At 37.9% G+C, this 18,497-nt stretch overlaps 1 pseudogene; it reads right to left on the reverse strand.

Moving 5' to 3' along the window:
* Positions 1-1,353: 1,353 nt before the first annotated feature.
* On the reverse strand, positions 1,354-9,028 carry LOC115518763 (annotated as a pseudogene).
* Positions 9,029-18,497: the final 9,469 nt, after the last annotated feature.

An 18,497-nucleotide genomic window follows, 5' to 3' on the forward strand; every position in this document is an offset into this window, starting at 1 on the left:
AAAAAACAATAAAAATAATGGAAATAATGGACAGGATGTAAGTCACAATGGATAATCACAAATATCTACATAAATATATACAAAAAGATGTTCAACCCGATTAGTTATAAGGAAAATGCAAAATAAAAAGGAATTATTTTTCATATGTTTGACAAGAATTTCAGTGATTACATCAAGCCTTGGCATAGAAATGAGGAATAGTACTTTTGTACACTCTTAGTGGGAGTACAAATTGCAGAAACCATTCTGGAAAACAAGTTGACAGTCTATCAAAATAAAATCGTTCATCTCCATTGACTCAGCAGTTCTACTTCTAAAAAACAATCCAAAAGAACTATGCATAGATGAGCACCAAAATAGACACAGTAGAATGATTTATTTGTTGTGGTAGTAAAAATTGGAAACCTAAATATCCATCAAAAAATTATTCATAATAATATTGTAGTGTATTACATGGCTATTGAAATGAATGACATAGGCTTTTATGTGCTTGTACAAAACTTAACCCTAACTCTATAAAAATGAAGTTATAAGATGCAAAAACTAAAGGTTAAAGTATCCATTTCTATCTGATAGAAATCTCAGAAAGAGAAAAAGAAAAAGAAAATGGGGGCGGCTGGGTGGCCAGCCAATTAAGCATCCAATTCTTGGTATTTCAGCTCAGGTCATGATCTCACAGTTCAGGTAATTGAGCCCTGTGTCAGGTTCTGCACTGACAGCTCCAGAGCCTGCTTGGGATTCTCTCTCTCCCTCTCTCTCTGCCCCTTTCCTGCTCACGCTCTCTCTCTCAAAATAAATAAACATTAAAAAAAAAAAAAAGAAACAAAGAAAATGGAGAGGAAAGAACTGAAAATATAACAGTCATCATTTTTTTATAACTAAATAAAGATGCATACCCTCAGTTGAGAAGCCTCATGGAGTACAGAGGAGGGCAGAAAATATAAAGCAGTACATATTTATATGCAGTACAGAAATATTTAAAAGCATTGAGCACAAAGAGAAATTCTCAACATTTCTAGAGTTAAAACAGTAAACTTAAATTTGAATCATTGACCCAAGGTCTAAATAGTAACATAAGATGTGAAAAGATAAAAGACTAACATAGCATATAGTGGATGAAGTATGGACTCTGTTGTGAACAATGTTGAAATAATTGGTTCGCAGTATGAAAAGCACAATGAAGTTATGACCATATGTCGCAGAAATAAGCTCCAGAATTGAAAGGATATTGTGAAAAGAAAAACAACAACGTTAGTAGGAAGTGTATTCTGATATCTTTTATCTCTCTATGGAGAATTATTTTTAAATAAGAACAAAAGGCATTAATGATATGAAAGCAAATTGTGTATAGTGTTACATCAAAGGTAAAGATTTTTTCTCAAACAAGGGCCTCTCAAATGAAGTTAGAAGTAAGGGGGTATTTGCAACATCTAAAACTGACAAAGGATTAAGATCTATAATACACAAAGAAGTATTATAAGTTATCAAGAAATGGGGAAACCAGAAAGAATTGGGAAATTATATGAATGGGCGATTTATACACAAAAACACCATATAAATATATATATATATACATATATATACATATATATATATATGTATATATATATATACACACACAAACATATGGAGAGAGAGACCAATAGCAGTAGTAATCATAGAAGTACACATAAAAATTATAATGATATACGTTGTATTATCATCATATTCGAAAAAGTTCAAATAATGTCAAGTATTGATGCAGATGCAGGGAACAAAACCCTGATGCATTAGATGGCATCCGTGGCACTCATTTTGGAAATAAATTCTATTGACTAGTAATCAAATAAGGGTATGCATATATCCCACAAAAAGAAAAAAAATTCCAGTGAAACCCTTGCTGAGGTACACAAAAAGGCATAGATAAAACTGCTCATTTGAAGTACAATAGTAGTAAAAAGTTGGAAGCATTCCAGATATCAGTCAACAGAAGACTAGATAACTTAGGGGGTTACTGAAAAGGATAATTCCAATAAATTCATGCAAAAATTTTTCCAGTTCTATATAGGTTGAGTGAAAAAAGTAAGAAATATAATGCAACACATATACAAATGTGTATGCATTACATGCAACAGTACTGTATATTTCACACTGACACCTTTATGGAGAGTGTGGATTGACAGGATATAAAGTAAGCACAAAATCAAGAAAAAGCATATGGGAATGAGATCATATAGGGAGATGAAGGGCATAAAAGTATAAAAATAAACACTTGTCATACATCGACTAATAACGTACCAAAGAATATACCTCAATTTAGTCGGCACACTTGAGATCCTCCTCAAATTTTAACATTCAGTATGGGCAAGTCCACAGTGAAACAAGCATTCACATATGCTACTATTAGGTGATACTTTTCAGGACCTAAATGCCAATCTGTGTTTTGGAATATATAATAACCTAGTCAGTTACCAAGTACATAATAATGTATAAAAGTAGTTTTATACTTTTATAACTGTCAAGAGTTTTATCACTCTTGACTAGCAAAGCCACGTTTAACACATCAGTCTGAGCCTTTGTCTACTTTCTAAGATACTTCTATTTTATTCATTCAGCAGATGTTTACTAAACTGTAATTTCATACCTCAAACTCTCTGCGAATTCATCTCTGTCCTTTACCGATTCCCCATCTGCTTCTCTGATGGCTCTATTATTTTATCTTTTTCATTTTAATCTACCCCTAAACCTGAAAATCGCCGAAAGCTCAACCATTCTGTTTTTGCCTAAAATACTTTTTAGATTAATCCTTGATTCTCATAGTTTCTCCATATTGTCAATTTCCAAATCCAAATCTATTTTTTCATCTGGATATTGATGCTTTCATATCATTCTATTACCTCAAACTCAAAATAAATCAGTTGAATTTCTTCATCTTCCCACCAAAATCATCTCTGATGGCCAATTACTGCCATCTTCTCTGAATGCATTGTTATCCCAATTGACCACTTAAGCTAAAAAAAAAAAAAATCATATATTTGTTCGGCTCTTTTCTTTCCTTTATCAATCATATCAGTTCTCATAAATTCACATCTGTATTAGTTTCCTATTGTAACAAATCACTATTAATTGGCTTAAAACAATATGAATTTATTATCTTACAGTTCTGGAGGACAGACGTCTGAAAGGAGTCTCACTGGGCTAAAATCAAGGTGTCCGTAGTTAGTAGGGCTGCATTGCTTACTTGTTCTAGTGAGAAAGCCGGCAATGGATGGTTGCCTTTTTTTATGATGCCATTTCTCTGGTTCTTTTTTTTCTGTCTCCTTCTTCCTTGATGACTCTCGTGATTATACTGAACCCACCTGGATAATCCAGAATAATTTCCTGGAATAGCTGATTTAGCACCTTAATCCCATCCTCAACCCTAATTTCTCCTTGCCATGTAATAATCACAGATTCTGGGATGAGGATTTGAACATCTTTGCAGATCCATTATTCTACCTACCACAAAGTTTGTTCCATACCAATTCAAATTTCACCTCTTTTTTTTATTTTTCTCCATATTTCATAATTTAGGACCAATCCCTTGCAAAATCCTTTTCCTTCCAAAATGCTTCTGGTGTTCTTCACCAGGCACCCTGCATGTGCTCAAACCAAGTCACGTTTTTTATCATCCACCTGTACCGTTGTTCTAGTTCTTATGTCACAAATGTTCTTTTTCAGACTAAGTCATGTCATCTTTGAGTATCCACCACAACCCCCATCCCCTCTCAACAGTTGTGAAGTTGTCTAAGACAAGTGAAGCCATCTTTTTAAAAAATTCAGTAAATCATTTGACGCTTAAATGATTGAATAAATTCAGATTTTGTTTAGTAGATATAGCTGTTTTATTTTACCTAGAAGAGAACAGTATTTCTTAAAAGTAAAAATTAAACAATTCATCCCAGAGTTAGTATTACTTTGTTATTACCACCACCCCCACCCCCCACCCACGCTAGCAAACCACTGAGAACAGCCCCAGGTGTTACTCTGTTCTTTCCTGCTAGATTGAAACTCAATAATTCCAAGTTAAGCCTCATCTCAATATCCTCAAAAACCCAATTTGGCAATTCCTATTATTATCTGCCTGTACCCAGTACATTTTAGCAAGCCTCCTTTCCTGAGGCCACTTGCCTGTCTTTTTAGAAAAATTCCTTTTTCAATTGCTCCAAACTCGGTCTTTTCCAACTGGCTGGCATTCAGTTCTTCTGGAAATGATTGCCTGTCTTTCAGGCTACATAAAAAACATAATTCTTTAAATTCCAGAATTTCTCATAAAACGTTTCCTTTATTTCACTGTTCATAGCCATACCAGACCAAATTACTGCTACACGATTATTAATAAGTCATGATATTAGTTGGTCTGAAGATAATGTGATCACTTTCACTGACAGGGAAAACAGAGACTGTAATTCAATATCCAATAACATTTGAAGAAGGAAGTATTTCTTCACAAAGCTTTCTGGGTCAAAAGTGCTGTATAATTTCAAAATAACACAATCATTTTATTTTGGCAATAGAGGAAACGAGCTTCAAAGATTCTAGGGTATGTCTACTCAGATGCATTTTCAGACATCTCTCTGAGGGAGAAAAGCTCTATGTAGGGGGGGGGAGCTGGTGTTGCTACATTTGTTGATGAAGGTAATTACTTCTTGGGGCACTTGCGTGGCTCAGTCAGTTAAGCATCTGACTTGATTTTGGCTCAGGTCATGATCTCACGGTTCGTGGGATCAAGTCCTGAGTCGGGCTTCCTCTCTCCTTCTCTCTCTCTCTCTCTCTCTGCCCCTCCTCCACTCTCTCTAAATAAATAAATAAATAAATAAATAAAGATTTTTAAAAACAGTTCTAACAAAATAATTAGGACGGAAGACCAAAACATCTGGTGACTTAAAAGTTAAGTTTGCTGAGGCACTCAACATTGTTCAGCAGTTCGCAAGTATTTACTGTTGTCAAGAGGTCGGAGAGACAAGCATCATGGAAACCAAATAGGGAAAAAGTAAAATCCTGTTTTGGGGTCTTCACTGGTTGTCTCTGACCTGGAAGAAAGAGTTGCTGAGCCATAAAGTAAGTCATCTTGTCACTGTTTGAATTAATTATGAGCTACCTGGAGGGTTGCGGTGAACGGACTAGCAACCCCTCACAGCTCCCAGCACATGGAAAAGCCTTGGATTTAATCAGAACTCTTGATGCTTGCTGAGAATCTCCTCACACATGGTACTCAGTGCTTCCCAGAGGCAGGCAGGGTACAGTACTTCCTGCACAAACATGATGAATGCAGAATCTAGAATAGGAAATCTCTGAGGTTGATGACCTTTGAATGATCCTCATTCCTGTTTTAATGACTGAAAATTGTTAACATCCCACACTTCCTTTTTTCTATGCCAGGACACTTGACCGCTACTGTTTTCAGATTTCCCTTTCTAATCTTTTTCTCTATTGAACAATCCCAACCACTCCCCCACCCCTTCACCCCCACCCCCACCCCCCGCCACCTTATCCGTTGCAGAGCAAGACTCTTTCCTGTGGATAATGAACTGTCCTGCATCCCAACCTTTCTTTCAGGACCTCTTCAAAGTTCTTCATACAGACGACAGGGGAAAGAAAGTCTTCCAAAGGAACCAGAGTACTAGCCCAAAGCAGCATTTCCCAAGTGTAGATTTCTTTGACATTTTTGTGTTATCATTAACATGTACATAAATTTTGCATCCTACTTACTTCCAATTGTATCTGAGTTTGTATGAATCCAAAGTGTATGAAATTGTTTATCAACCATGGAAATTGATGCTACAGGAAGATAGGCCTTGATTAATTATGACTTTCAGTATTCATGTAAGCCTGGAAGCTATTCTTTTCTCCAGGTCCACAGGAAAGTGTGTATATCGAGAGATTGTAGAGGTGACGTTCCCCCAAGCCCCTAACTCTGCTTCCTGACCTTTACATTTTCATCTTCCAATAAAAATCTATCTTCATTTAAAACAATTTACCTTGGGGCGCCTGGGTGGCGCAGTCGCTTAAGCTTCAGACTTCAGCTTAGGTCACGATCTCATGAGTTCGAGCCCCGCTTCAGGCTCTGGGCTGATGGCTCAGAGCCTGGAGCCTGTTTCCGATTCTGTGTCTCCCTCTCTCTCTGCCCCTCCCCCGTTCATACTCTGTCTCTCTCTGTCCCAAAAATAAATAAACGTTGAAAAAAAAATTAAAAAAAAAAACAATTTATCTTATATTGTGCTTGTTAAGGTCACTTTTTTCAATGTAGATTTTCAGAGCAGGTTCATAGTCTTTCTCTGCCATACTTGTACCACAATTCTAGGTGATTTCAGAGTTTACATAGACAAAAAAATTCACATCCTAATTTCAAATGCCCTAGACCTCTTTTGCCTTACCCTTTCCCCCTCTGCACTGTAGCCCTTTTCTAAGGGACATGCCTTATCTCGTGGTCGGTGGGTTAGAACCCCGCATCAGGCTCTGTGCAAAAAGCTCAGAGCCTGGAGCTAGCCTGCTTCAGATTCTGTGTCTCCCTCTCTCTGCCCCTCCCCTGGTCATGCTCTCTCTCTCTCTGTCTCTTTCTCAAAAATAAATTTAAAAAACATTTAAAAAAAATTAAGGTACATGCCTTGAAGAGGTAACTTGAAACTTCGAAGTTCTACATTCCATTCATTGTCAACAAATTCTTGATTTTTCACCTCTTATATACTATCCTTCCCACTAAATATGCACAGAAATCACAACAAACCCTCCAGGCCCTGGATTCCACCCCCCCTTTTTTTTATTTGTTGATTTCATCCTAGTCTACCTTCTTTTCTCACTGACAAGGTTGTTCATCTGAAGTTCCTCATCACCAGCAACCTGCAAACCCAAATCCTAGAGCAGTGAGTTACCCTTTTTTGGTTTCTGCATTTTGGAACTTGGTAATGCTAGATAAAAAGCCCCTGGTTCTTTCTTTGATCTTGCACTACTGAATTCATGGTTTCCAACATTGGCTAGGACCTCTGCATCATTTCAGGACTTTACTTGTCCTGATTAGTTCCCTTCAACATTCCCCTCAAAACCCATTCAGAACCTGCTCCCCCACGGGGCGCCTGGGTGGCGCAGTCGATTAAGCGTCCGACTTCAGCCAGGTCACGATCTCGTGGTCCCTGAGTTCGAGCCCCGCGTCAGGCTCTGGGCTGATGGCTCAGAGCCTGGAGCCTGTTTCCGATTCTGTGTCTCCCTCTCCCTCTGCCCCTCCCCCGTTCATGCTCTCTCTCTGTCCCAAAAAAAATAAATAAATGTTGAAAAAAAAATTAAAAAAAAAAAAAAAAGAACTTGCTCCCCTGAAACCTCTTTCCCTCTCAGACTGGACTCTGTTTTATTTTTTATTTTCAGCAGATTTCTGCCTCTTACTTCATACTTCATCAAGAAAACAAATGCTCTCTCCTTCCACTTCCTACATCCTTTCTCACAAAATGTATTATCGTATTAACATGTAGCTAAAGATCATTTTTATTTAAATAGTGCCTATATTTAAGTTATTTTCAATTGTTTGAGAGGCCCTAACCCATTTGATAGTTTAGAATATGAAAATAGACCAGATCTGCTCTGAATAATTATAGACGACAGTGTTCTAGTCTATGTATTCCTGCCTCGACGAGGGCTGAATGAAAAACTACCCAGTCCTCCATTTATTGCTTATAAACTATATACATACTTTAAATTCTGACACAGTACAATTAGATTTCTAAAACAGAAAGCACGGAAACTGTGCCACTTTCAAGTTGAAAAAGACAGTGCATCTTTGATCACTGCAATGGAGACAGAGCTGCTGAGACTTCATTCTTTAGAACCCACCTCTTCAGAGTCCTCACTTTCATCAAGGTAGCTATCCACTAGTGTTGTTTACAACTCAGAAATACCCTAGCTGCTGTCTTGGAGGTCTGGGCTCTGCACCGAGAAACAACCCAAACCAACTTCTTGTAACATTTGAGAGAAAATATTCAGCTAGACACTTAGAAACTACTTCCCTTCAATAAAAGAACTCAGTGTCATTAATCTTCAAATGCTTTATAACAAGCAGGAATATTCGTGATAATTTGCTGACTTACGTTTGTACTTCCAGATTGAGGAGGTACAAAGCTCACACAGATGGCTTTGCTTTTGAAAAGACTAGTTGAAAATTGTAAGCTTTCAGCTGAGCTTCCAGGTTACCAAGGCTCGATATTTCCTTCCTTTCTGAAATATGAAGTATAATGTTCTTATACAAGTAGAACAAAGTTCAAGACAGCAGGCTGTTCCATTTCATAGTTCTGAATTTTTTCCAGAATTATATTTTCCCTTCATTTTCTGTCAGAACCAGTGCATTTACACTGACTAATTTGGATTACTTCAGGAGTGGAAGAAATGCATTCTTGTTCAACTATGCCGGCAACCAGCAAACACAAGACTCCAATGTGAGGCAAATCTTAGGTCTCCCTGTCGTAAAAGCCAAGGATCTGTCCAAAATATTGGTAGCCAGGATGAAAGTTTATGTGCAAGATTCCCGCAAAATGTTGGTTAAATCCCTTAGGTCTCTACATTTTCCTGTCTCCAACACAAAATGTTATTGTTCTCAAGGGTAACCTTCATCAAGCTTGGCCCTCTTTTTTTGTGGTTGCAATTTCTGCTCTTACTCCAGGGAGATTTTCAATAGCTCAGATAGCTGGACTTATTCCAGACTGCCAAAGATCTACGCCCCCAGATCCTTCAAACTAGGTAGGAGATGCTGCATCTGGCCTAGAGATGGCTGAGCACAGAGGAACCAGACAGACTCTTCCCTGCGTCAGGTACCCACCAGTTTAGCAGTGCCCCCAAAAGGCATCCGACTCTCCACTGGCGCTAACATCTCCTCTCAACCTCACAGCCCCAGCGTCATGCCCCTGCCCCTGCCAACCTGCCTGCTGGCAACATCTCCTGCTGCAGACTCTGGGGTTGTATGTCCCCAGTCCCTCTGGAGCCATGCCACGCCACTGGTGGAGGCCAAAGAAAACCTCTTTTCGTTCATCGTTTTTTAATTTCCAAAGTTAAAAATTGCCCTCTGAATTTTTCTTTCATTATAGGACCCCATTCTTGTTTCATAGGCAGACTATCTTTTCTCACACCCTTGATGGTATTAACTATATTTGGTTTCTTCTGTTCCACTGATGGTCTTTGTTATTGTGCAAGTTGTGTTTTCCTGTTTGTTTTTTGTCTCTCCTAAATTGTCTTTTCTTTTTTTTTATTTTTTTAAAACATTTATTTATTTTTGAGACAGAGAGAGAGAGAGAGAGCATGAACAGGGGAGGGTCAGAGAAAGAGGGAGACACAGAATCTGAAACAGGCTCCAGGCTCTGAGCTGTCAGCACAGAGCCCGACGCGGGGCTCGAACCCACAGACCGCGAGATCATGACCTGAGCCGAAGTCGGACGCTTAACCGACTGAGCCACCCAGGCGCCCCATAAATTGTCTTTTCTTGAATGTCCACTGATTGTTGGCTGTCCTCTCATATGCAAAAGTGAGAAGCTGACTGGAAGAAGTGCATGGGTGTGTGTTGATGGGTCGAGGGTATTAACCTGGTTGTCTGGGATTCTAGGAGCTAGACAGGAGAAGCAGCCTGCTGGTCTTGCATTTCAGCATGTAGATTTTTGCATTATCTTACCACTCTTACTCCCTACACACACACACACACACACACACACACACACACACACCTTATCTTGTGTGCCTGTTGTCTCTGAACTCAGAGGCTCCTTGGGCTCAGTTTCTCCAGACTAAGCATGCTATTACCTATGATGCATGTGGGTGGGGTAGTTTCCTGACTGCTCAGAAAGTGTAAGGGACCAGGGAAATTCAACCAATTTGTATACAGATTTTCAACCATTCATGTTGCTAATCATACCTCACTCCATGTTCTAAGCATTCTGAAAGGGAAATTAGATTAATTCTTACAGGCACTCCTCCTCTTATAGGCATTTGGATTCCTCTTTTTTATGGTCTGCTAAAACCATTAAATTTCCTCCATAAGTTTGTTGTCTAAACTTAAAAAAAATCTTTCATCCACTATTCTTCACTGATATTTTAATGAAAAATTTGGAGGGAGAACTGCTGGACAAAGATGGTCAGCCTACTAAGTTTTACTGGAAGGGCTCCATAGTTAACTTGATATTTCTAAAACATTGGACAACATCATAGGTATACATATGGTTTGGGGGCAATATGTAATGCCATATAACAAATGTAACATTAGAATAGCCTTCTGGCTCCACCTTCAAAGAATAATCAGAATTTGAGCCTCCTAGCAGCTATCATCCCAATCCAGTGATATCATCCTTGACCAAGACGCTATCATCTATCATGTGGATTCGAACAGTATAGCAAATGACAGAAGCCAATCTGGATTTACTCTGATGCCTGAAATCTCCCCAAGAGCTGACTTCACACTATGCTTGCTAGCATTCAGAGGAGATGTCCTACATTATGCTTGTACTGTTCAATGACTAAATGCCTAGGAGTCATGTTAAATAACAGGCTTTGTTTTCTCCCCAGACTTAAATCTGACATAACGTTCATTTGTCACTCTAATATGTGTGTACCAGCCTCTTAACTCTCTTCTGTGGCTGCCTTTTGTAGAAGGGGTCTAGACCACTGATAGAACCCTTATCTGGTGAGAAGAAGTGGGTGTAGAATGCAGGAGAGGAAAGCTTCCCCCACTGGCAGGAGCCATCTTGGCTGATGTTTTGTAGTTTTGCCAAAATAAGTGCAGTGATCTTTTGTCGAGTAATCAGCCTCCTCTTGCTTATTATGTAGCTGCAGTTCCAGAGATTTGCTTTCAGCAAACCCAAAAAGAAAAATGTGAACCACATGCTCCTGACAGTAGGTAGTTGATTCAGTACTAACATTAGGACCTTATCCCCGAACCTCAGAAAACAAGCACAGTTTAATGCAGCTGGTAGAATGGGAGCATATGAATGAAATACCACTTTCAAGACCTGCCGAGTAGCTTGGGAAAGCTTTAGAGTGAGATGAATGTCTGTGGAATAGGTGGGTCACTAACCACTGGACATAAGTGAGAATGCACTTCCCATGTCTAACCCCATTTTTCCAACCACAGCCAGGAAAGGCCAACAGTTGGAATACCCCCATTCCCAACCATCCCCACCCTTTTTCAAAAAAATCTGAATGTTCATCCGTGTGTATTCTTGACCCTATCTTCTCCCAAACGACCTACTACTCCATCAGTACCGCCTGTTTTTTAAATCTCCTTCCCTTTTACCTTCTTTTTCTTATTATTCTTAAGTAGTACCCTTGATTTATCCTCACAAGTGTGTTTTGCCTTACATTCAATTTTGTCTGGTATTAATTTAGCTTTTTCATCTTTCTTTTGATCATTTTTTGAATGGTATATATTTCCTCATCCATTTTGATATGGTTTTAATTTAGGTAATTAATTATTTAATTTGGGTATCCTTATAAGTAGCATGTGGCTAAAATTTTTATTCAATATGATAAAATCTGCCTGATGAAATTAGCCTAATTGTATTTATTACAGTTACTGATATTGTATTAGGATTTTACTAAATCTTTTTTTGTGGTTTCTGTTTAGCCACAGTTTTTCATAGATTCCTTCCCTACCTATCTTCTGTTTGATAAATATTTTTATGTTTCTTTTTTTTCTATGATGATTTATTTTCTTTAACTTTATTTATTTATTATTGTAAGGGAGAGAGAGAGAGGGGAGAGAGAAATAGAGACGGTGTGTGTGTGTGTGTGTGTGTGTGTCTGTGTGTGTATGGGAGGGGCAGAGCAAGAGGGAGAGAGAGAGAATCCCAAGTAGGCTCCACACCATCAGCACAGAGCCTGATGCAGGGCTTGAACTCATGAACAGGGAGACCATGTCCTGAGCCAAAATCAGGACGCTCAACCAACTAAGCCACCCAGGTACCCCTCTGTGATGATTTCAAAGCTGAAGATTGCATTTTTATTCTTTCTGGTGATTTCTGCTAAAATTTTGGCATGAATACTTAACTATAATTTTTAACAAATGTTAACAGTATTTCTACCTCTACCCCTAACCAATCACACTTTTACAATCTTTTTCCACACAGTGTTATTGTTGTTTAGAGTTTTCATTTTATCCTTTATTTTAAATCCATACAAAAAATAACTTCATTGAGTAGCTCATTTAATTTTTTGTCATTTGCTTGCATTTGGAGCAAAAGATATAAACCATCTTGAATGGAAGCCCTTAAACTTAGGAACATGTTCAAGTCTCTCCGCACTGTTCTGGAGGGGTTCCAGGGCTGTCAACAGATTCTCAAAGGGGAACACTGTCAATAGATTAAGGACCGCTCACCTTCAGAATAAAATCCAAGTCCCTTCTCATGGCATACAAGGCTCCCAGAACCTGCTCCTACCAATACCTCCGGGTTTCTGCCATTCCTTATAGGACTAGTCAAATTCCAGCAGAGACAAAGCAGTACACGAGCATGCACGTGCATGCACTCACAAGAGCACAGAAACACACATGCACAGAGCACAGCACATACTATGCTGTCCCTTACTTCTGAACATTTGCTCGTGCTCAGTGAGTCTAGAATGCCTCTCTCCTCCACACTTCTCCCATCTTTGTCTCTGATATCCACTAGCTAACTCCATGAGCATTTTCCTCTGATTAGCCACCACCAACACATTGCTGGGACTTCCATAGTTGTTTATATTTTATAATTTGGCTTATCTTTTTTTTCAATGTTTGTTTGTTCGGTTTTGAGAAACAGAGAGTGAGCCAGGAAGGGGCAGAGAGAGAGGGAGACAGAATCTGAAGCATTCTCCGGGCTCTGAGCTGTCCACACAGAGCCCAAGGCGGGTCTTGAACCCCCAGACTGCAAGATCACGACCCAAGTTGGTCGCTTAACTGACTGAGCCACCCAGGCGCCCAGCTTACCTTTTTATAATATGACTGTTTCCCACATTAGACAAAGAGTCACATGAACGTAATGAGTCTGTCATTCATGTTTGCATTCTCTAGTGCTTGGCTCAGCACCTGACATATAGAAAGTACTCAATATGTATTTGTTGAAGGAAAAAACAAAGGAGAAGAACTACAGACTTGCTTAAGGGTAAAAAGCAATTAGGCTAAATACTTTCAATTAAGATTAGAGTCTATCTCTAGCTTCAGAATTAGCCAACCATAAGGAACACCAGTGAGACTCTTAATGCAGAAATGAGAATTCAATCATCTAATTGGAAAGTAATAGTGAAACAGGGACTGTACAAAATAATTGTTTCTGGGGTGTGTGTATGTGCAAACACACATACACGCATATCACATATTCTTTTTTTCTGTTTTTCTATAAGATAACTTCTTACTGAGTTCTGAGGAACAGATGTCTCAGGAAATATAATTGCTGGGTCCTACCTGGAGGTTGGGGGTGGGGGGAGCTTGCAAGGTAACAGAGGAAAATGGGGAGACATTAATCTCACTCCATTAAGAAAAAAAAGATGTTTAGGATATAATGATGTATAAATATGCCATTTATAAGACAGAAGATAGAGATTCAAAAAAAATGGGGAATCGCATTAATTTAATATAAGAGAATATAGACATGGATATTACACCACTGAAATTTAACTTTAAAATATATGAAAACAACACCTGAATAATACAGCAAAATTGGTAATCAACATATAAAATATAAAAATTGAATATAAATATTCAACATAAAAATTCTGAAATTAAAAAAAAAATACAAAGATAAATGAAAAATCAGAAAATATGCCCAGTATCAGATGAGCAAGCTGAATACTGTGATATGTCCTAAAATAGGCTTAAATTTCAAGAAAAAGTAAGTAAAGAATTCTCTGAACTCCAAAAGCAGTAAACAGCTTACTATCAGGAAACCAAAGTCAAGAGTGCTTCAGACTATCAGTGGGGTGACACCGTCAGAGTCTGAAAGAGGAAGTGTGTGATCCGAGACTGGTACACTCCTATTCTAAGAGATGCCAATTTCCAACATCCCTTCCACTCATACATCTTTCTTCAGAGAACAATAGAGTGTGGTACTTAGAACACTACTAACAAAGGATTGCAGGAAAATTCGAAGTAACATCTTCAGATGTCTTACAAATTACTTATTTTAGTGATGTGTAAATAATGGGGAGATTAGAGAACGGCCACTTAAAGGGGTAAAATACAAACACCCCGAAGGAAAGAAGTTGGTGTGGATTGTAAATCACTCCAATAATCTCTGGAACAAAATTGCACTTTAAAAAAACATCAGTTTTTCATATAGCAGTCCTAAAGAATGTGACAGAAGAGAAAGAAAAACATAAAAAGCATAAAACATCTGATATACTAATGATCCAAACATATTGGGATTGCTGAGGCAGATAGAATTTTATGGATTTATGTCAGCTGACAGATATTTATTGTGTATTTATGCATCAGATACAAAGCCGGAGGCTATACTAGACTATGGGAATATAGTGATGAACAATTAAAAGTGGCAATTGCCCTCTCAATGCAGGTAATGGTTGATATAGACGAATGTGAGTGGCAAAGTGGTACAGAGGATAAATGGTGCTATGGTGAGTAAAAGGAGTTCTAAAATTTCTGGCATTACAGATGAAACCTGAAAGTGTGTTTTGAATTGTTTATAAGAAATTTCAGAACTAGAATGATACCTTCTGAATGACGCTGAAATACGAAAGGAAACGTAAGTAGGAAGTGCATCAAAATCTTACCCTACATCTGCCTTCCAGCCTTCGTTGTCTTAGGGACGTAACTCCATTACAAACTTATGCAAGTGTCATCTTTCCTGTCTCTTCCCTTATTTTTCTAGCATATGTGCAAATACATATCTGCATGCACACACACACACACACACACACTCATCTAGAATATAATTTCCATATCTGTCCATGCTGCCAATCACTTATCACACTTAGCAGTCACTGGCTTCTTCATCTGCAGTTTCTGGGACCTATAAAGCTTCTTGAGGACAGAAAGCAGACCTTATTCTACTTTGGACTACCAGGGTCTAAGCAATACCCCTCGCTTCTCTGTCTCACTAGAAGCTCTCAAAAGTCCCTTTTTCCACTTCAGGTGGGCCTATATCCATTACAGTTGTAGTCTACTTAAACAAACTCCCTTTTAACACATACACACACACACACACACACACACACTACTCAAAGATAGGTGAGAATAAATGATCCCTTGAGCCTCATTCTAAGAAAACAGGCAAGCTTTTGTTTTTACTGTCCCAGAGTTGGAAGCAGAAATGATAAGAACTCAACTCAGGATCTGAATTTTTTCTGCATCTTATAGCAATAAGAACCAAACATAAATTATTCTCTCTACAAATTATCTTGCCATATTTATTAGAGTCATTGGTGAAACAGGGGAAATGGACAAATTTTTTTCATCAAGAGAATTATATGATACTTAATCTAAGACAGTGATAAATTCACTAATTGCCAGAACTAATATAATATAATGAGTAACTGTTGCAGAGGTAAAATACGTTCTGCAAAGCTATGACTTTATATTATAGTTCAATTTCACTTATCTTTAATAAAGTATAACTTTGGATTCTATGTATCACTCATTCATATAGACGTATCATGCCTATTTTCTTCTTTAATGTCTCAAAAGAATTTTATAAACCATGGGCCATATTAATTAAATCCCTGATTAGTTAACAAAATGTTTTTAATATCTTTGTTTTATTCAAATTTTAATTAAGGATTTGTTGTGCTTACTATTTTTGTACAAAAAATAACCCCAGAACTTAGCAGCCTAAAGCAAACATTTTATTTTGCTCACAGAGTTATGGGTCAATTATACTTCAATAAACCTGAAATTAAAAATAAACAGAATATAGAAAAGCTCATCTAGGTGGTTCTCACTTGGGGTCTGTCAAGTGAATATGGTGAGAGGTTGGTTGGGGCTGCAATCAACCCAAGATGACTCACGCACATGGTAGACAATTGATACTATCAGCTGGGAGACCAGAGCACCTCATACAACAGCTCCAATCTGGCAGTCTCATAGAGTCTGACTTCTTACTTGGTGGTCAAATCTTGCAACAAGCAGTGAAGACACTTTGTGGCTTTTTCTTGCCTAGTCTGAGAAGTCACACAGCATCACTTCAGCCACAGTCTATTGTTACAATCAAGTAACAAGTACATATCCAACTAGAGAAGACACACACCCCACCTCTGGGTGTGAGGTTAAGCTCACTAGGTAAGAACACTTTATGGGATGAGATACTGTCCCGGCCATCTGTAGAAAACACAATCTCTTACTGGATGCAAAAGACAATTGACTGCCTTAGGGTACACGCCGAAGATGTTAGGAATGTTGCCTAACATCTCTATAGATACAAAATTCATCTTCCACATGTATCATCTTCCAATTAATTTCAGTAACAATAAATTTTGTTACTAATCACTCTTTCAAACTGTCACCTTACTACATACTTCGTAAGAAAAGAATTGATAGCTTTAATACAAGATTTTGATTTTCCTTCATGGGCTCTGATGAAAGAAGAGAATTCATCTCTCTTTTAAAGAATAATTCTGGGGCATCTGGGTGGCTCAGTCGGTTAGGTGTCTGACTCTTGATTTCTGCAGGTCATGATCTTGTGGTTCGTGAGTTCGAGCCCTGTGCCAGGCTCTGAGCTGACAGTGCAGAGCCTGCTTGGGATTCTCTCTCTCTCCCTCTCTCTCTGCCCCTCCCCTTCTCACTCTCTCTCTCTTATTTTCTCTCTCTCTTAAAATAAATAAATAAGCTTTATTAAAAAATAAAAAAAAAAGAATGGTTCATATGATTGCCATTTGGGATTAATCAGAAAAATAAAGAAAATTCTTCATTAATTTTTTATTTCAGGCAAAAAATTACAAAAGAAATAAATGTATACTAAGTTACATGTGTCTGCTAGATTGTATTAAGCACTATACCTAGAGATATATCCACATCTACATCTCTTACGTATATCCATATTTATACCTATAGTGAGTCCTTCAGTAAAGACTCAGTGACATTAAGTAGCTTCCCAAAGTCATACCTAATTTGTATCAGAGCTCAACTTTGAAATCAATATTCAGTGACTTCAAAGGTTGTGTCCTTTCCACATCATTTATATTAAAATGTTAAAGTACATGTTTTTTTCTTGATATAATGGTCATATCCAAATACATCATCAAAATTACTTTTCCTTGACATCATATATTTTTTTAAGTTTTTCTATATGAATCTCTTCAACTACTGGATAAGTGTACAACTTTCATAAGTGACACATAATGATTTCCTTGAATGGCAGTCACCTGTTCCATATTGGCTTTCTAATCATCTGAAAATCCCAGGAAACTCAGCATACAGTTGCAAAGGTGAGAATCTTTTCATTTGTATCTAAACTTCAGCTGTACTCAGAAATCCCATTCTAACTTGATAGAAGGAATACTTAAACACAACAGAGACCATGGTTGTTTTCTCCTTGCATAAAATTCGTCACCAGATAAATCATTTTTTTATTCAAACCCTTACAAATAACTTTGCATTGCTTAGAAATCCAAAAACTAAACAAATTAGCTTACACAGGTTGAAGAAATCTTAAAATGTGTATCCAGTAATACATTTCTATAATTTATTCAATCAAATCTCCAAAATCTTAACCATTTCAGTTTTTTATAGAACACCTGAAATGCCATCTTAATACCTTAATAAATCATGACTTCAGAGGGATGAATTATTATTATTACTCCCCTGATAGGACACAGTTCTTCCATGCCCCACTGTGTTTAGTTTATACCTGTGTTGTATCAAGCATGAACTAGAGGCATTTAATTTTTTAACTTTTTTAATGTTTATTTGCTTTTTGAGAGAGAGACAGAGCGAGGGACACAGACAGGGAGACACAAAACCTGAAGCAGGCTCCAGTCTCTGAGCTGTCAGCACAGATGGAGGGCTCGAACCCACGAACCGCGAGATCATGACCTGAGCTGAAGTCGGACGCTCAACAGACTGAGCCTCCCAGGCGTCCCTATGCTACAGTGTTTTAATGCAAAAGTGTTCAAATGTAAGAACCATAACAATTGTTGCTTTAAATCACACATGTATTCACTTAGCAAATTTTGATTTAATATCTACCACACCTCAAGAGACTTTCCATTAGATACCAGGGTCATAAAGTGAAATAAGATATGGTTCTTATTCTCAAGAAGCTTACAATACAATACAACATAAACCAAGTAATAACTATAGTATGAAGTGATAGATGCTTCATTTATCCAATGCCAATAGGATCCAAAGAACGGCAAGTATATCAGACTCCAGAGTTTCTTGGCTTTAGCTTTCCAGAAGTGATGGTTCTTGAGGTAGTATTAGAAAACAGTAGCAGTTGATTTAGATGCGCTAATGGAGGAAACAATGTTAGACAAAAGTATCAGAGCAGTACTGAAGGCACAGAGGTTTAAAACCTCATAATCCAGGGGCA

This window comes from Lynx canadensis, chromosome B4, assembly GCF_007474595.2.
Source record: "Lynx canadensis isolate LIC74 chromosome B4, mLynCan4.pri.v2, whole genome shotgun sequence".
In the NCBI taxonomy this organism is placed as follows: Eukaryota; Metazoa; Chordata; class Mammalia; order Carnivora; family Felidae; genus Lynx; species Lynx canadensis.